Source organism: Pezoporus flaviventris, unplaced genomic scaffold (assembly GCF_033815535.1).
Source record: "Pezoporus flaviventris isolate CSIRO_AGI_PZ_B2104156 unplaced genomic scaffold, CSIRO_AGI_Pfla_v1 ptg000002l, whole genome shotgun sequence".
Classification (NCBI taxonomy): domain Eukaryota; kingdom Metazoa; phylum Chordata; class Aves; order Psittaciformes; family Psittacidae; genus Pezoporus; species Pezoporus flaviventris.
In genome coordinates, this window is record NW_026892550.1 from 69,575,663 (window position 1) to 69,593,524 (window position 17,862).

The following is a 17,862-nucleotide window of genomic DNA, read 5'->3' on the forward strand; positions in this document are numbered from 1 at the left end:
CTACCCACCAAGCAAGATGGCAGAGCAAACCCTCCCTGCTCTGCCTCAGCACCTTCCCTCTCCCCAGCACGGGTGCAAGAGGCCACAGTGGGACTTCAACTAGAGCCTAAAGCAGAGGCTCAGGCAGAGCTGCATCTTGGCGGTGGGCTGAAGAGCTGGTTCTCTGACTGTGGGATCTTGGGCTGGCTGGAGCAGACCACTCACACAGCAATGACCTCAGCACAAGGTCAGACCCAGCCTCATTCCAGTGCTGCTTCCAGAATGCCGAACAAGGCACCAGGCACTGCCAGATGCAGCGCGGGACATTAAGTCACCACATACAGGCAGCCCCCGGGGCCAGGAATGGGAAACATGTGCTGTGACCCCCTGCAATCCCTCCCCCTGAGCTAAGGCACTCCAGCAGCCTTAGAAGACTGCTGAAGAACCAGAAGGGCTCAGGAGAAAGCCTTCTCCAGGGTCAGAGAGGCCTCTCGCTCTCACCTTGACAAGGAAGATGTCATTGAGGAGGCAGTAGTTGCTCTCTTCGATTATCCCGTTGAGATTTGTCCGTAGCACGTGCTCCCTGGCACTGCACGATTCACACTCATGGAGGCCCATCACCCTGGCCATCAGAATACGCATGGCAGAGAAGGACTGCCTCACGTTGACCTCTAGCAGTTCCATGCCAAATACCCTGCCATGCAAAAGCAAAAGGCACTGAGATCCCCAACGGCCCAAGTCTTCTAAGACAAAAGAGCTGGAGTTGCCTTTAGGGGGAACTCTTCAGCCTCCCACTTCAAAGTGGTACCGGGAGTTTCACTCCTTGTAAGAGAAAGGGCACAGAGAGGCAGTTGCTGCCAAGCCACTGGGAGAGCTAGGTCCAGACCCCTTCTGGTTTCTGCAGCGCTGGTCCATGTCTCCCTACCTCCCTACTGCAGAGGGACTTGCAGAGCTAAGAGGTGATCATGGAGCAAGTGGAGTTTGCCTTTGGGCTCCAGACCTTAGCAGTCTGCCTCTCAGCCACAGAGAGGCTTTTCTGGCCCAGTATTCCTTCTGGGAAACAGTCAGGGGGCAAGCAGGGCTTCTGAGACAGGCCACCCTGCTATATGTTGCATCTGGAATCCAATGCAAAGCACCGAGTTTGGGCTTTTTCCTTCTATTTGTGAAGGAGGAAACACCACAGGTCAAGAAGCACCTCCAACACCCCAAAGAGACAGGGGTAGGAGCAGAGCACGCAGGAGATAACTATGGAATGCCTCCATGAGGCTTTTTGAGGAGGCTTCAGTCCAAGGCCAAGGCACACTGGCCAAGGGGCTGGAGCGTTCCATGGCTCTTAGGGATGGAAAGAAGCAGTGTCCCAAAACTACAGGACAAAACCCTGTACCTGCAGCCAGCAGACTGGCCTAACTGGGACAGGTGATTAAGTAATTGGCTCTTCCCAGCGCCCCTTGCGCCCTCAAATGCCAGTATGTGTCTTTGTCCAAAACGGTTAGAGGCTTCCAAGCAGTTGACAAAGAGGTCAATCTCCTTCTTCCGACCTGTGAAGACAAACAAGAAAATGAGCTGCTGGGGCATGCTAGAAAGCAAAGAGCCGTCCCTTTGGCTGGTACCCTCCACCACAGCTTCCCTCCCACTACCACATCTGGCAGCCTACGATACCCCTGCTGCCTTCCAACCCTCTTGTCCCAGCTTTTGCACCTCTGCCTTCCTCAGAGTGGTAGCGGATGCCCTGTCCCACAGAGATTCAGACAGCCCCATGCAAATCCCCCCTCAGGGATCCAGTACAAGGCTGGAAGGGATGATCTGAGTTGCTTCAGGCAGCTGTGTCCCAAACAGACTTAGAACATCTTCTCCTGGCTGCACGACTGGCCACAGAGCACATCAGTGTTGATACACAACCGTGTTTTAGTTCTTGCTGAAGAGGGCTTGCACAGCATCAAGGCATTTTCTATTTCTCATGCCACCCTGCCAGCAAAAGCAGGCTGGGGGTGCACAAGAAGTTGGGATGGGGCACAGCTGCAACAGCAGACCCCAGCTGGCTTATTTCATTGCATATGATGAGTGCTTCGCAAGAAAAGCTGGGGAAAAGGAGGAGGAAGGGGGCACATTACGAGTTCCTGGGTTTGTCTTCCCAAGTCCTTGATACACATGTTGAAGCTCTGCTTTCCTGGGAATGGCTGGACACCTGCCTGCCACCAGGAGGCAGTGAAAGAATGCCTGATTTTGCCTGTCATGGATGCACAGCAGCTGCTTTACCTATTAAGCTGTCCGTATCCAGTGGGCTCACTTTTACCCTTCCAATTCTCTTCCCCATCCCACTGTGGGGAGTGAGCAGCCGTGTGGGGCTGAGTTCCCTACCGGGGTTAACCCATGACAGGGCCCAAAACATCCAGCAAGACACTGAGTGATTAAAGGCGTCCGTGATGCTTGACTTTTCCATGTTTACAAGCAGATGCTGCCAAGAAAGCACCTCTGAGGAGTACAAGGGGGAGAACCAACCACCAAAACTCCCCATCAGTCTAGCAGAAGGAAATCTCTTTCCTGATCCCAAGGATGTGGGACTGGTTTAGCCCCCAGGGTGTGAGCAGCTTGAAACAAACCTTCCTATCAGGTCTGGAGCCTGCCTGGGATCACCGAGCGCCTCACCCTGCTTCCCACCCCAAAGATATCAACTAAGTAGGCACTGAGAGAGCCAGCACTTCCTCAGGGCCTCTGCAGGCAACATTATCCCCAGCAAAACCTTTTCCGTTCCCAATACATGTTACTGAGGGGAAGAAACTGGGGTTCAGAAGAGCAAGGCATTCTCCACATACCCAGCAAGGAGGCGTTCTCTGGCATCTTCATGGCAAGAGCCATGCCAAATATGCTAGGAGCAGGGGAAAAAGAAAGTACAAGTCAGTTAGCTGGTTAGAAGCCAAGGGACATCAAGAAGCAGCCTGGCATGGAGGGGCTGGATGTGCTCCTCAGGGTACCTGTTTTTCTTTCGAGCAGCATGTTATCCCCTGCATGCTCCCCCCCACCAAAGTTCAAGCTGGCATGCTGAGAGAGCTTTAAGCATTAAGAAACCCAACAGCCACACCAGGACAAGAGAATATATTGAGAGTCCGTCAACAGAGGCCAGACCCAGAGACATGTGAAAGAAGCAAGAGTGAGCTGCTGGTTAGCAGATATCTTTACTGCGTTGGCCAGGAAAAACCGAGAGTCTTGGAAACAAGGACCCAATGGGCTGGGATTCCAAGCACCTGGCACCTCTGGCTTAAGTCTTCCTGTATTTTCAGAGACTAACATTCAAACCATCATCCAAAAAGAAGGTCAAATCCTGGCCCAGAGGAAGAGCCCAGGTTTGAGGAGGAAGACATGATGAAGAATGTCCTGAGGGTCCACCTTTATCCATGGGAACCAGACTGGCCCAAAGCTTCCCACTCAAGAGCAGCTAGGACAAAACCTTCTTGGGTCAGCATTACCAGGGCATGTGGTAGAGCGAGCACAGCACGGAAAGCACAGTTTGAAAGCCATTTGGACAGAGCCTGAAAGCCAGGTTGTGTCTACCAAAACAAAACCTTCCCCATTCCTGTGGTTTCACTCCCACTCTCCCAGCAAGAGGAAACAGCAGGGAAGAGAGGTAAAAAGCCTCCTACACCAGGGCTTCTGACCGTCTCATCCACAGTGAATGGAGAGCGGCTTCTGCTCTCTCTGCAGAACTCCTCTATGCTGGCCAAGCTGGACCCTTGATGCCACCATCCCCTCATCCAGACTTCTCAAGAGGACACTCACCTGTTGGTGGTGATCCCCACATATTGATAGACAGTGACAGGATGTTTGAAGCCTTTCATCTTTCTCTCCGGCAGCTCCTTGAAGTAGCAAGAGGGCAGCCCAGAGCTGGCACAGGTTGTGGTATCACAGGTCACCAGCCCAGAGTAGCTCATCATCATCCGGGCTGCCAAGTTCACCTTCTGGCCAATGACTGCCAGAGAGATGAAGAAAGAGCACACAGTGATGTACCTGTGCCACCAGCTCCACAGTGCCCTTCCAGACCAACGGCTGCCCTACATCCGACACCCGCAGCCCCACAGTGGGTTAAGCAGATCCCAGGGGAACAACCAGCTGTGGAGCCCAGTGTCCCACCCCAGCCCAGGACTGGTGCTGCCTGGGCCATTCCTGGCTGGTTGTTGGACAGGCACTCTCCCCAGCCTGTCTTCCTCTTCCCACCAGCTCACGCCAGTTTCCCACACCGCACACACGTGCTTGTACCTGTGTACTCGTGCCTCAGAGGGTGGCCAATGAGGCCACAGAACGCCATCCCACTGGTAACAGACACAGACACTGTCCTGGCACACAGGGAAACAACACGGCTTCAGAAGCGCTCCAGGTGCAGTCCTGCCCACCCAGCTTCATCTCTTCCCGCATCTCCCCTCAGCACTAGCCTGGGCCACTGGCCATCCTGCCCTGCCAGCCTGGGGTTCGGGGTACAGAGAGCTCAGGGCTGTAAAGGACCCAGGCGGCAAGGACAAGGAACAGGGCTTAGAGCACAGGCAGGAACTTTTGGGCACTTCTCCTGAGACCCCCTTCCCTGAGCTGTGACCTGTGACCAGTGGGAAAAGAGGGAGGGAAGAAGGTGCCACAGCGTCACTGCCTGTGATGACAGCAATGTAAGATCAGGTGTCTAGGCCCCATCACTGTTCACAGGCCAGTCACCCAGAAGGTGCTGCTTCTGGCACCAAGGAGCCTCTCGCCTTCACTAGGGCTCATTCCAGCATGGTGGCTAGCAGGGTGTGCTTGGAGACACTCTGCCTGGCTGCCCAGGGATAAGCCCAGGGGTTGCCTGCCACCTCTCAGGGCACTGTTTCCTTCCTGCCAAGGAAGGGAGGACAGGGGAGGGTAAGCTAGACGCAACACTCTTTCTTCCTCTGCTTTACGCTGGCCCAGGCAGCATGCGCTCCCTCAGCCCCACCAGACACTCACCCTGTTTTTGCAATGATCTTGGAGCACGAGTTGAAGATCTGAAAAGCACTCTGCAAGGCATGAATGCTCTCATGGGCCAGCTTTACTCCAGGGAGTCCGAACACACAAAGGAATGTACAGCCCTGCCAAGGACAGATGCAGCACATCTTGCCACAATGCCTAAGAAGGAACCTTCCCCTCTTGCTCAGTATCCACCCTCTTGGGTTGGGGGGAGATGATTCCACCTCACACTCACTTTGTCAAACAGGAAGACTTTGTTCACTTCACCCTTGTGAGGACAGACGATTTCCTGCATCAGGCTGCTGACTTCACTGAGGACACTGCGGAAAGATACTATGTCCTTTGTATCAAAATTCAGGTGGAGGAAGAGGATGGTGACTGGCCGTAGCTCACAGAGGAAGTCCTGCGGCACTCTGTCTTCAAGCTGGAAGACAAGAGCATGACGGCTTCACAAGCCTGCTCTCCCAGGGGCTGCCCACGCCAGGTACAAAGGGAGAGCTGGTGTCCTGGCAATAGCAGGTACTAGTAGGGGAAGAGAAGATCCTCCTCTCGGTTTAAATGGTCGGCAGGCTGCCCAGCTTGCAGCAGTCAGATACCAAATCAGAACACAAATGACAAAGGCGAGAAGGGCGCTCCGGTAACACCCCATCTTGGGACAGTTACGGACATGAGTGGTGACACTGAGCGATGCTCATGGGGCTTCAGTGGATTCTCCCCTCTATCCTGCCATCACGTCCACAGAACATGAAGAGCCATACCCACAGAAAAGACAAGAGATGCAAATGTCTGCCCCACCACCCATCTCTCTGAGGACAACTCATCCAGTGGTGCAGCACCTGTGCCCCTTGGCCCAATTTGCCCACATTGTCATCTCGGGATGCATTTTCTTTGTTTGGCTTGCTCTCATGGAAACTCCCTCTCTGAATGCACCACTTCTTCTGCCCTGCAAAAAAAGCAGCCCCAGCAGCAACGGCCCAGGCGTACCTTCCTGAGAACAGCTTTTGGGATGTAACTAAGTATGTCTCCCACATCAGTATCAGGGTTCAAGAAAAGAGCAGGCCTGACAGCATCTGCGGAGAGGAAACACACATGGTTGCTGTGGGAAGATGGGACTACGAGCTGTTGGAAAGCAGGGGCTAGCACTGGCAACAGGGGAGAGACTCCTGCGTTTGCTTGTGTTGCCACCTGCAGGTGCTTAGGGCAGAGCTGTCCCCTGGAAGGAGATGGCAGCAGCAGCAACTGCCCCAGCTGATGCACAAGAGGGCCAAAAGCATGACTGCTAACTGAGAGGGGAAGAGGGGAGCGGTAGTTCATCCCTGACCCCTGCAGCAGCCAGGCCCCACGTTTCCAAGCAAAACCAAAACAAGGTGAATCTGGCACTCACATTCGTTTTCCGTGAAGCAGCACTTCTCCTTCTGTGGAAGCTTGTCTAAAACATTTTGGCATTCCGACAGAGACATCTGGTTCATGCCCGTAACCTGAAGGTACACAGAAGGAAAGCACTTGACACTGGCTTCTCCAGGAGTCCCAGGGGACAGATCCTGCCCTCCACTGTCACTGTCCAGAAAAGGGGAGAAGAAGCCTATCTGGCTGGACAGGACAGCAGTGCTTCCTCAGAAACCCTGGAGCTGAGCAGACGTCTTCCAAGCATCCCCCAGCTGTCAACAGCTCCGTGACCCACGGAGGACACTGCTGGTGGGGCCAAAACTCTTCCAGTGCCTCCTGACCCCTCAAACCAAGCAAGCCCAGCCCAGAGTTACTCCTAACATAAAAGGACAAGAGCATCAGCTGCTCTCCCCTTTCAGAGCTACAACTCTCTCCACATTCAGCTCTTCAGCTTTCTGAGGCCTCCCTCCTTCAGGTCCAGGTCCTCAGAATGGCTCTAGATGCTGTCCCATCCACCTACCTTCACAGCTGTTTTGCCCGCAATATGGCTGGTTCTGAGCCTGTGCTTCTCACATAGCTCCCAGCAGGAGGCTGAGAGGACAATTTCACCTGCTTCCGCAAGCTTTTCGGCCTCACAGACATCCTCCAGGGCCTTGCCAATGACACAGAAGTACTGCTGCCTCTCGTCTCCAAACCTCAGGTGGTGCATATTCCCTGCAGAGATCCCTGGGAGAGAGAGAGGGAGAAGCAGAGCTCTACAGCCTCCAGCATTTCAGCTGTTCAGAAGCCAATCTGAACCCCAGTGGGGAGATGGTCATTATGGAGGGGGAGGGCATCCTCCATCCTTCTCGAGGGGCTACTGACACAGGACCCTTAAATGGGTGTTAAGAAATAGACAAACCAAGTGGACAGTGACACTGTGTTGAGAGTGCTGGCTGTCTTAACCTGCCCCAGAAACCCAGCAAACCAAGCCCCTGATCACCGCCCACCCCCTTTACATGCAGGCGGGTTGTAGCTGTCTGCTCAAGAAAAACTACAGCCTGCAAAACCCTTCTCACAGCCTTAAGCAATGCAGCTCTCCTTTGCTCTTTGTGAAAGGCAGGGGAGAATCCAACACGGAAAAGGATGCAAAGCTGCCTCCACCTGAAAAATGAAGGGATAAGTTCCTCCTGCAGGCATCTGGCCGACAGCAGATGCTCAAAGACCCCAGTATTCAACCTGACACCTGCTCTTCCTTTGAGCTTCACAGAATCATAAAACCATAGAACAGTGAGGGCTGGAAAGGACCTTAAGATCACCTAGATCCAACCCCACTGCCATCTCGCACTAGACCATGTCACCCAAAAGGCCGCCAAATTGGTCAGGCAGGATTTCCCCTTAGTGAAGCCATGCTGGCTGTCACCCAGCACCTTGTTGTTTTTCATGTGCCTTAGCATGCCTTCCAGGAGAATCTGCTCCAAGATTTTGCCAGGCACAGAGGTGAGACTGACTGGTCTGTAGTTCCCTGGGTCATCCATTTTCCCCTTCTTGAAAATGGGGGTTATATTTCCCTTTTTCCAGTCGTCAGGGACTTGACATGACTGCCATGATTTTTCAAATATGATGGACAGTTGCAACTTCATTCACCAGCTCCTTCAGGAACCGCAGACGGACTGCATCAGTTCCCATGGGTTTGTGCACATTCAGGTTCTTAGGATGATCTTGAACCAGATCCCCTCCTACAGTGGGCCGAAGGTCTTCATTCTCACAGTCCCTGCATCTGCCTTCCAGGACTTGGGTGGTGTGCTCAGAGCATTTGCCAGTGACGGCTGAGGCAAAGAAGTCATTAAGAACCTCAGCCTTCTCCAAATCCAGGGTAGCCAGTTCTCCTGATAGCTTCTGGAGAGGGCCCATGTTGCCCTAGTCTGTCTTTTTATTTGCTACATACCTATAGAAGCTCTTCCTGTTATCTTTCAGATCCCTTGCCAGGTTTAATTCTAACTGTGAACGCACACAAACCCAGTGGTCTGGTGTCCAACTACAGGTGGCCCCTTGAATGCTTGCAGGAGATGCTTTCCTTTGGTGCTAGCCCCAGGCGGGGATCCCCGCATTCCCTGCCAGTGTGAAGCACAGGAGAGTGCCACAGATCTGCACCTGGCACAGCACTTGTACCTATCTTAAGTCGGAATTTCTGACCCACGAGCATGTCATGCCTCCGGTACTTCTTCTGGATCTGCCAGCTACAGTGCACCACAAGGCTGATGGTCTTGGCCATCTCACTGGGTCTTGCTCTCCACAGCAGCAGCACAGCATCCCCTGGGGAAAGCAAGGGAACGTCAAGGCTCTGCTGAGACCTGACTCTCCCTGACCTACGCTCCATGGCAGGGACAGCAGAAACCAGATGACGTGCTGAAAAAGATGGACTTGTGGGAGGCCATAGGCCTCTGGAGGACCTCTGGACTCGCTGGGACTCCTCCTCCTCTTGCGGCCTGGCAGCCTGAGCTGTGCTGTCACCAGCCCGTCCCTCCATTCCCCCGTCCCCCCGTCCCTCACCAGCACTCCAATAAATGCCTTCGGCTTCACCTTCTAGTAGGTCTCCTCCTCTCAGTGCTGCCTCTGCCCTCACCCCCAGCACAGAGCCCTGCAAGCTGAGGCAGAGGGAGGGGAGCCACCACCCTTGCCGAAGCCAAACTGCAGGCCCAGGGTGGGAAGAGAAGCCTGGAGAAAGGGCGCTGCAAAGGCGTATGAGAGTGGCCAGGAAGATGGCTCAAGGTGCTGCACAGAGCCTCTGAAGGAGGACAGCAGAGCTGCCACAGCAGTCCCGTGCTGCAGATTAATACCCATGGGCATCATCATCCTAAGTACGTACCAGCAAACTTCAAGATGTCACCTCCAAGAGTCAGCATGTCTGGAGACAGAGGGAAGGAAAGGAAGAGTCATGTGGACACCTTCTTCCATAATCCACAAAGGAAGCCCCCGTGCTCAGAGCGGAGCACCCAGGCGATGGTGCACTATCCGGCACAGCTTAGGAAAAGCACCACCCTGGCCTGCCTCCCAGGCTCCCAGGGGCTGCAGCCCTGGTACCTGCACAGAAGGCACAGAGGCATGGCCTCAAGCTGCCACCTAATTTTCAGAATGGTGGAGGCTGGAAGGAACCTCTGGGGTCCATCTGGTCCAACCCTGCTCTCAAGCGGGGCAGAGCCAGCTGCCCAGGACGCTGGCTAGATGGCTTTGGAAGAGCCAAAAGAGGAAGATTTCTCAAGCTCCCTGGCAATCAGTCAGTCACCTCTCACAGCCAAAAAGTGTTTCCCAACTTACAGAGGGAAACTGCTGTGCTTCAGTGCGTGCCCATGGCATGGCCTCTGGTCCTGACAATGAGCACCACTGGAAAGAGCCTAGCTCTGTCTAATCTGCTCCCTCCCTTGAAGTTTTAGACACATTACTGTAAGATCCCCTGAAGCCTTCTCTTCCCTAGGCTAAACAGGCCCAGTTCCCCCAGCCTTTCCTTGTAGGAGAGATGCTCTAGACCCTTCATCCTCTTCGAGGCCTCTTCTGCTTTTCTTTACAAATGCTGCCAAAGGGGTGTCCAGAATGTGCTCATAATCAGCTCAGAAGGGTCAAGACATCCCCTGAGAAAATGGGCTTGGAAGGGTCTCTGTCTCTCCCTGTCTTTCCCACACAACGCCAGTGCCAGCATGTCCAGGTCACTTGTGCGCTGGCACTTGCTTGGTGCTCTCAGCCTGCTCTGGGCCCCCAGGCACCATGGAGCTGGGTGTTCCCATCAGAAGCACAGAGGTGGCTGCTGAGAAAGTGGGTGCCTCCTTGGCCACAGTGGGGAGCAGAAAGGACCTGCACTTGTCCTGACTTGCCAGGAGAGCCTGGCTGTTCTCACTGTTCCTCCAGGCCACAGAAAGTCCCAGCCCTTCCAAGGAAGCAGGACTAGGTTGCCCAGGATACCAGCCTCCCCATTCCATGAGCAGCCCTATGGCCTGCCGCCAGGCAGTCCTGCAGCATGGCTCTTACCCTCCAAAACGTCACACAGGTAGTGATTGAGGTCTTCCGCCAACTCATCAGTGCCTCTCTGTGAACCACCCTTCCAGATACAGTGCTCTGTCAAAGAGGTGAAATCTGTAACAGAGACACCCAGAAATCAGGAAATGAATGCCCTGGGGACCAAAGGACCTGGCAGCCAGTTCCACACTGGCCAGCCGGGGTGCCCAGCCCGGCACCTTCCCATGCCCCAACACAGTGTGGGTTGCAGCAGTGCTTAACCACCCATGATAGCCCATCCTTTTTGGGAATCCCAGCAGAAGACCTCAGCATTCATTATGGCCACTCACTATCAGCAGCAGGGGCAGGGCTCCAAAGGGCCTGGTGTGTGCCAGAATGGCTCACGTTCCTCGATGTCACAGTTGCTCCTCCCTGCGCACCCTACCTGAAATATCTGCAAAGAGCAGCACTCCGTGGACTGCCTGAAAGCTGGTCCCGAGGTAGTCGCTAGAAACAAGGCTGGGGAGAAAAGCTGCTGCTTTGTCCAGCTCTGAGCTGCAACGTTTCCTCTCCCAGGAAGAAGACGCCATCTGCACCCTGTGGTGTCCGGGGTACCTCAGGATCATCTGCTGTGCCCAGCTGGGAGAAGAAATATGACCCCAGTGCGCCATGTGAGGTGCCTGCATGTGGGGCAACTGTCCCTCTGCCCACAGGGTGGCCACAGTCACTGGCAGTGGCCTCCTCAGTAGGTCTTTGCTTCCCTGTCAGCTCTCCGCACACATCACAATGAGCTGACAGTGACATTCTCTGCGGGTCATCACCTTTGGAACTGCTGCCCCGTGGCCGAGGCTTCCTCCTTGACACTGGGCCACTGGCTGGAGGTGGCCAGCACCACCCCATTGCTTGGGGACAGCACCCAAGGGAGGCACATGCAGACCTGCTGCAGTGCCTTGCACACACAGCTGTTTGAGAGCACTGCTCCTTCCCGACAGCGGAATAGCTTGTCACCGTTTTCCCAGTAGTCTTGCCCGCTTCTTTTTCCAGTGCTCCCTTGCTGCTGCAGCAAAGGGAAGGGACAGTGCTCTCTGGTCTGGAGACAGGAGGGGGAGAGGGACTGGGAACCCTTGCTGGGCTGTATCTGAAGAGCACCAGGCAGCATGCAGTGGGCCACCCAGAAGTCCAGGACAGACTCCAAAATGGTGGGCATGTTATCTGGCAATGGAAGTAGTTAAGATTTTGTAAAGGGCTATGTGTATGAAAGCTTGGGGATGTTGAGTTTACACTTGCAGGTAGCAAGGAAAAATGTTTCCTTACTGTCCTGGGTCCAGCAGTAGCCGTCATTTTTCTCCTTCTTAGTAGCTGGTGCAGTGCTGTGTTTTTGACTTTAGCCTCGGAACGACGCTGATAACACCGATGTTTTTAGTTGTTGCTAAGTAATGTTTAGTCTGACCAAGGACTTTCTGAGTCTCATGCTCTGCCAGGGAGGAGGGGAAGCCAGGAGGAAGCAGAGACAGGACAGCTGACCCAGGGGAACAGAACAGGGGTGAGCAAGTGGCCCCGTGGTCCTTAGCTGCCGGCTGGGTTGAAACCATGACACATCTCCAGTGCAGACTTCCCTCCTGCCTCTCAAGGGGCTCCATGATGTTGGCTCCACGACACAGGCTCAAAATGCCAAAATTAATATTTATGGGGTAGAAGAAGGTGAATCCCATTGGTTGCAGATGCTGTCCCTACGTTAATATTTTTTTTCCTCCCCATAAAATCTAGTCTTTAGGTGCTGTTGCAGAATGACTCTAAGAGCAGGACCATAGAGTTCTGGAGGACTGTGCAAGCAAGGCAGGGGGTGGCCCCCACAGGTGGCCGGAGATCGGACCTGGGAGGAGAATGTGGAGGAAGCTGTGGGGGGGCTAACCAATACTGTTGTGCCAAGAAGGAGTGGCTGAATACCACTCCTATATATATGTGAACTGCGTCACAAATAAAGCAGAAGCTGCTTATCACCCATATTGGGTTAGCGTGTCTGCTTTTCCTCGCCGCTTACAAATGGTGCCCGAACAGGGACGCAGACTACAGGGCCCTGGTCGCTGGGGACCCGGATTACAGGGCTCCGACTAGCGGGGACCCGGGATACAGGGCCCCGACTAGCGGGGACCCAGATACAGGGCCCCGGTCGACGGGGACCCGGATACAGGGCCCCGACTAGCGGGGACCCGGATACAGGGCCCCGGTTTAACGGGGACCCGGATACACGGCCCCGCTCGACGGGGACCCGGAACGGCGAGTGAGCGGCGCCGGCGGCAGTGGCCGGGAAGCGCGGGCAATGCTGCTGCGGTGGCGTGACGGACCCGGGTGCTCGGACTAACCGAAAGGAATCCGCCGCTGGGGCGAACCAGACACTGCTGCGTCGGGAGGCCGATCCGGAGACCGAGGTTACAGGACGACCCAGAAGAAGATGATCCGGAAAAGGCTGGCCATGAAAATGGACCGAGAGGTAGCCCTGGACTTATTACAGTGCTTTTTATAAGAGCGGGGAACTGAGCCCTGAACTTTTTACAGTGCTTTTTATAAAGCGGGGAATTGAGCCTGAGACTCTAAAGCAGCTAGCAGGTCTAGCGGCTAGGGAAGGCTAAGGGATTTTTTTTGCAGATCCTAATACAATATTTGAGGAGAGTGAGTGGCGAAAGTTTGGTGATGAACTATTTGACTCAGTGCTTAATGATTATAAAAAGGCAAAGAAACTCGGTAAACCACGGAGGGAAGTAATGAACTGTATAAAAAGATACAAGGCAGAAAAGAAAACTGCCGCGGTAGCAACGGAGAAACTAGGAACAGACGTCCCCGGTCGGTTGAAACCGGGGGAAGATTACAACTCGTTCCCCCCCCCCAACTCGCGGGAGCACAGGGTTTCCCCCCACCCCCCACCCCCACCCCCTTCCTTTTCTCCCCTTCCATCAGAAGGTGCCGCGGAGGAGGTGCAACCCCCTGCTCCCCCACCACCCCAGTTCCGAAAGTAGGGACTTTGAAAAGGACAGAGAAAGTATATTAGAAGGTATACGTATGATAAATGCCGAGGAATCCGAAAGAAAGAGGGCGGTGCCTCGGCGCCGGATCGATTGCGGCGCCACTTTGAAGCACGCAGTAGAAAATAGGGATCATGCGCGAGCGGGAGATTTAAAGGAACCGCGAGCCTCTCCAACCCACTATGCCCTAGAGTGAAAAAATTTTTAACTCAGTCACGGAGGAGCCAGGTCTGCAGATGGCTACATACCGAACGAGATACATCTGATAAGAAAGACACAGCTGCGAGCAACGGAGACCCCGAGTTCGGCGCAGGATCAGCCCCCGAATCCCCTGAATCCGAGCCAGATTTATATCCTCTGCTTCCAGACCCTGACTCTTCGTCTCCCGGGTCGGTCTGCTCAGACTTACTGGCCCTGGAGACGCTCAGTTGTAACAATGGATAATCAAAGAGGTGAACATTACCGGGGAATTTTCTGCAATGGGCATCTTTGCATATCCTGTGTTTACTACACAGCAGGGGGCTAAAGAGTGGGAAGCTCTTGATCTCAAAATAGTTAAGGAGGCCTGACAAACAGTGACCACGTATGCGTTACAATCCTCTTATACTCAAGCTATATATGTTATGATTTTTTCTTGCAACTGACAGGGGGAGCCCATACAGTTTCTCTGTGATACTCATGTACTAGAAGTTGGTAAATATAAGTATGCCCAGGTTTCTATCAACCCTTGGAGACCTCTGTAGATACTGCTGGCCACTTCTTCCAGCACAGGCTGGCCACCTGTGTCGGAATGAGTGTGCATTTTGGTCAGTATAAAAGCCCAAGCCTCATACGATGTGGGGGAGGCAGAGCCTCTGCGGGGACGCCCGCTAAGGTTGAGCCTGCCACCTCGCACTGCAGTGATGCTTCTCGGAGCTGGTTTGCTGTTAGTCTCCACAGGGTCCTTGTGCCACGTTCTGTACGTGGGACTGTAGTGGGAGTAATGATGGCTTTTGCAGGGACTTAAAAAGAGGGGGGGAGGGAGAGAGAGTAATGATGCTGCACTTAACCTGTTTAACCCGTCTACTTCTCAAGAACTGAAGAACTGATAACCTGGGGGAGGGGGTATATTGGTGTCCTCCTGCCTACAGGTCCATGGTGACTGCCTGCAAAGTTTGTCAAGCCTTGCCATGAGCTGGACAGACGAATGGATAAACCTGATGCCTCAGCTACAGGAGCTGACCGTGATTACCCCAAGCAGAATGAGATAGAGGAAGAGAAAGAACAAATAACTGCAAAACATCACTTGGGGGCAACTGAAAAGTAACATCCTGAATATGTGTGCTTGTAAAATAGCTATTATTAGAGGTTGTGATTTTGTGTATAAAACCACCTGTATTTACTAGCTAGGTGCTAATAAGAAACTGCACCTTGTACTGTATAGATTTGTCACTTGTAAAAGAGATGTTAGAGTATGGAAATTTGCAGTAGCTGCTAGAAAATGCTAAGGCAAAAGCTAGAAAAATTTTAATACAATGGTAGTGTTATAAAGCAGGTGATGGAACAAATTTAAGAGGGGGGGAGAATTCCACTGGTAAGAAATTTCTTTGGCTAGTCCCTCACTGCCATCAGCATCTTCAACATGCTGCTGCACCCTGTAACAGTTACTCTGCTAATGTAAATGTGTGTGTGCCTTGCTGTAGTAGCAACTTGTTACTGGATGAAGCAGGTGAAACTGTGCATTGACAACAAGGTGCAAGGACTGAGGCTGACCAAATGCCTGCTACCACAATCAAGGGCAAGACTGGGTTGGCTTCTGTGTTTGCCACCAAGAAGAACCTTTAGCTCCGCTGTTGGCTGCAACCCAGCAGGCGTGGAGCGGTGGGGACACATGCCATGCCAGACCTTGATGTGAAGGATCAGAGAGCTATACAGCCTGTTATCAGAGAGCCATACAGCAGAAAAAAGGGGCAGGCCCAGGCAGCCTCTGGTTGGCGTATGTTGGAAATATAATCTAGCCCGGATCCCCTGCTCAAGTAGAGCCACCCAAACCATATATAAAACATAAAGGGGGAAGATGTGGAGACGGTGTTCTCACAGGAGAATGCATAAGTGGTACATAAACTTTGAATAGTCCTGAAAGATACAGCAAGGCCATGGGAGGCCCGAAGAAGCTTAAGCAAGCAAGATAAGAGGCTGGAATTCACCAAGTTAATGAGAACTGTGGACTGTTGGCAAGCTTTCAAGGTTGAGTTCTCACAGCTGTGTTTAAGCAATTATATGTTAGTCACTAAGGGTCTTCAAAACATGTATCCAATCATAATATGCCAAATCACTGTAAGTGCTTCAGCTCAACTAAGCAGACTGGGTTGCTGAGTTGCTAAGCAGACAATTCTACATCGAAGGCAATTCCCGATTTGTTTTAATGTTGACTCTGTAAGACATGCAACACTGCAGAACCTTTTGTTGTTGGAACAGGGACATAGATGTGAAGAGTCTGATGGAATGTCTTGTATGAGTCTCTCTGATTATGTTAATTCGATGCACGCACAGCTGAGAACCCTGGCTCAGCTTACCCAGCAATAGTAAATGAGCAATATCCTAAGAATAACTAGATGGTTGTCTTCACGGGGCATTACAGGTTGAGTCAGACACTGCTGTTTAAAAGTATTGCACTTATGTATCATGATTAGGTTAATCATCGTAGCTATTAGACTTGTTTATAGTTGTGTGATAAAACAGGTGAACAGAATAACCCATAATGCCTTGCTTGCACAAAGAAAAAGGGGGGAATTGTTGCAGAATGACTCTAAGAGCAGGACCATAGAGTTCTGGAGGACTGTGCAAGCAAGGCAGGGGGTGGCCCCCACAGGTGGTCGGAGACCGGACCTGGGAGGACAATGTGGAGGAAGCTGTGGGGGGGCTAACCAATACTGTTGCGCCAAGAAGGAGTGGCTGAATACCACTCCTATATATGTGTGAACTGCGTCACAAATAAGGTAGAAGTTGCTTATCACCCATATTGGGTTGGCCTGTCTGATTCTCCTCGCCGCTTACAAGGTGCCACCAGTTCATTTCCCCAGTTAATTCTTGAATCCTCATGAAAAATAACGTAGTAAAGCTGGGATAACCCCAGGAGTGGAGGAGCAGGCTTGCCTGTGCTACACGTTCCCTGCATTGAGGGTCTGTTCTGCTGCAGGTCTGATGCTGCCAGACACAGGCAGGGGTAGGCAGGATCAAATGCAATCATTAGGCATGTTTCATAGGATTGACCAGGAAGAGTCATTCCTGCGTGAGAGGCCAGGCCGGGACCTTGTTGAGAGCCACAGAGTGGCTGGCACATGCCCTTTGTACCTGGGGGGACGTTACTGGGGTCCATTTGGGGGCGTTTCTCTCTCCAACCACAGCCAACACCAACCAATGCCACTCATCTTCACTGCTGGAACCCCACCAAGGTCGAGCTGGTCCAGTGCCGAAAAAACATCAGGGCTCAGAGCTGTTTAATGCAGAGGGGAGAAGGAGATGAACCCCAAGCAGTGGCTCTTACACAAGAAGTAATCAACTCTGCAGCGATGCCTTGCACTATTTTCTGTTTTGCTCTGTCCCAGAGCACTTAAATCAATCCAGTTTAGTCTCACTGCTTCTCAGGTTAAAAATCCCCCCTAAGACAAAATCTTCCAGCTTTCAGAGGGGGAAAATCTGGGAAATGACCCCTCCAGGATACATTCACACTGACCTAAATGAGGTTAAAGCCGCCTGCTGAAGCAAGAAAGTGCAGGCATATCACGCAGTGCACTGATTGATTACTATTAAGACCACACAGACATGGATATTTTCCTTCCCGCTTCTCCCAGATCACTTTGCCAGGATCCCAGTGGCACCCAACAGCCAGACCACGCACATAAAACCGACAAATGAGACTCTTCATCAGTATGGTGTGCTGGGTTCAGCAGTAGCAGTCATTTTCATCCTTCTTACTAGCTGGTGCAGTGCTGTGTTTTTGACTTTAGTCTGAGAATAATGCGGTAACACACCGGTGTTTTTAGCTGTTGCTAAGACACCTCATGCCATCAAGGCAGAGATGTAACATACAGATGGGCTCGTGATCAAGGGGTGAACTTAACAATGGACACTATTGCCAAGGTTATTCATGAGTGTGAAACGTGCTGCAGTTAAGCAAGCCAAGCGGTTAAAGCCTCTTTGGTATGGAGGACGATGGCTGAAGTACAAATATGGGGAGGCCTGGCAGATTGATTGTATCACACTCCCACCAACCCGCCAAGGCAAGCACCATGTGCTTACCGTGGTGGAAGCAACCACCGGATGGCTGGAGACACACGCCGTGCCCCACGCCACTGCCCGGAACACTATCCTGGGCCTTGAGAAACAGATTTTGTGGTGACACAGCACCCCACAGAGAATTGAGTCAGACAATGGGACTCATTTCTGGAATAACCTTATAGACGCTTGGGCCAAAGAGCATGGCATTGAGTGGGTATATCACATCCCCTACCATGCACCAGCCTCTGGGAAATCGAACGGTACGATGTTAAAAACTACACTGAGA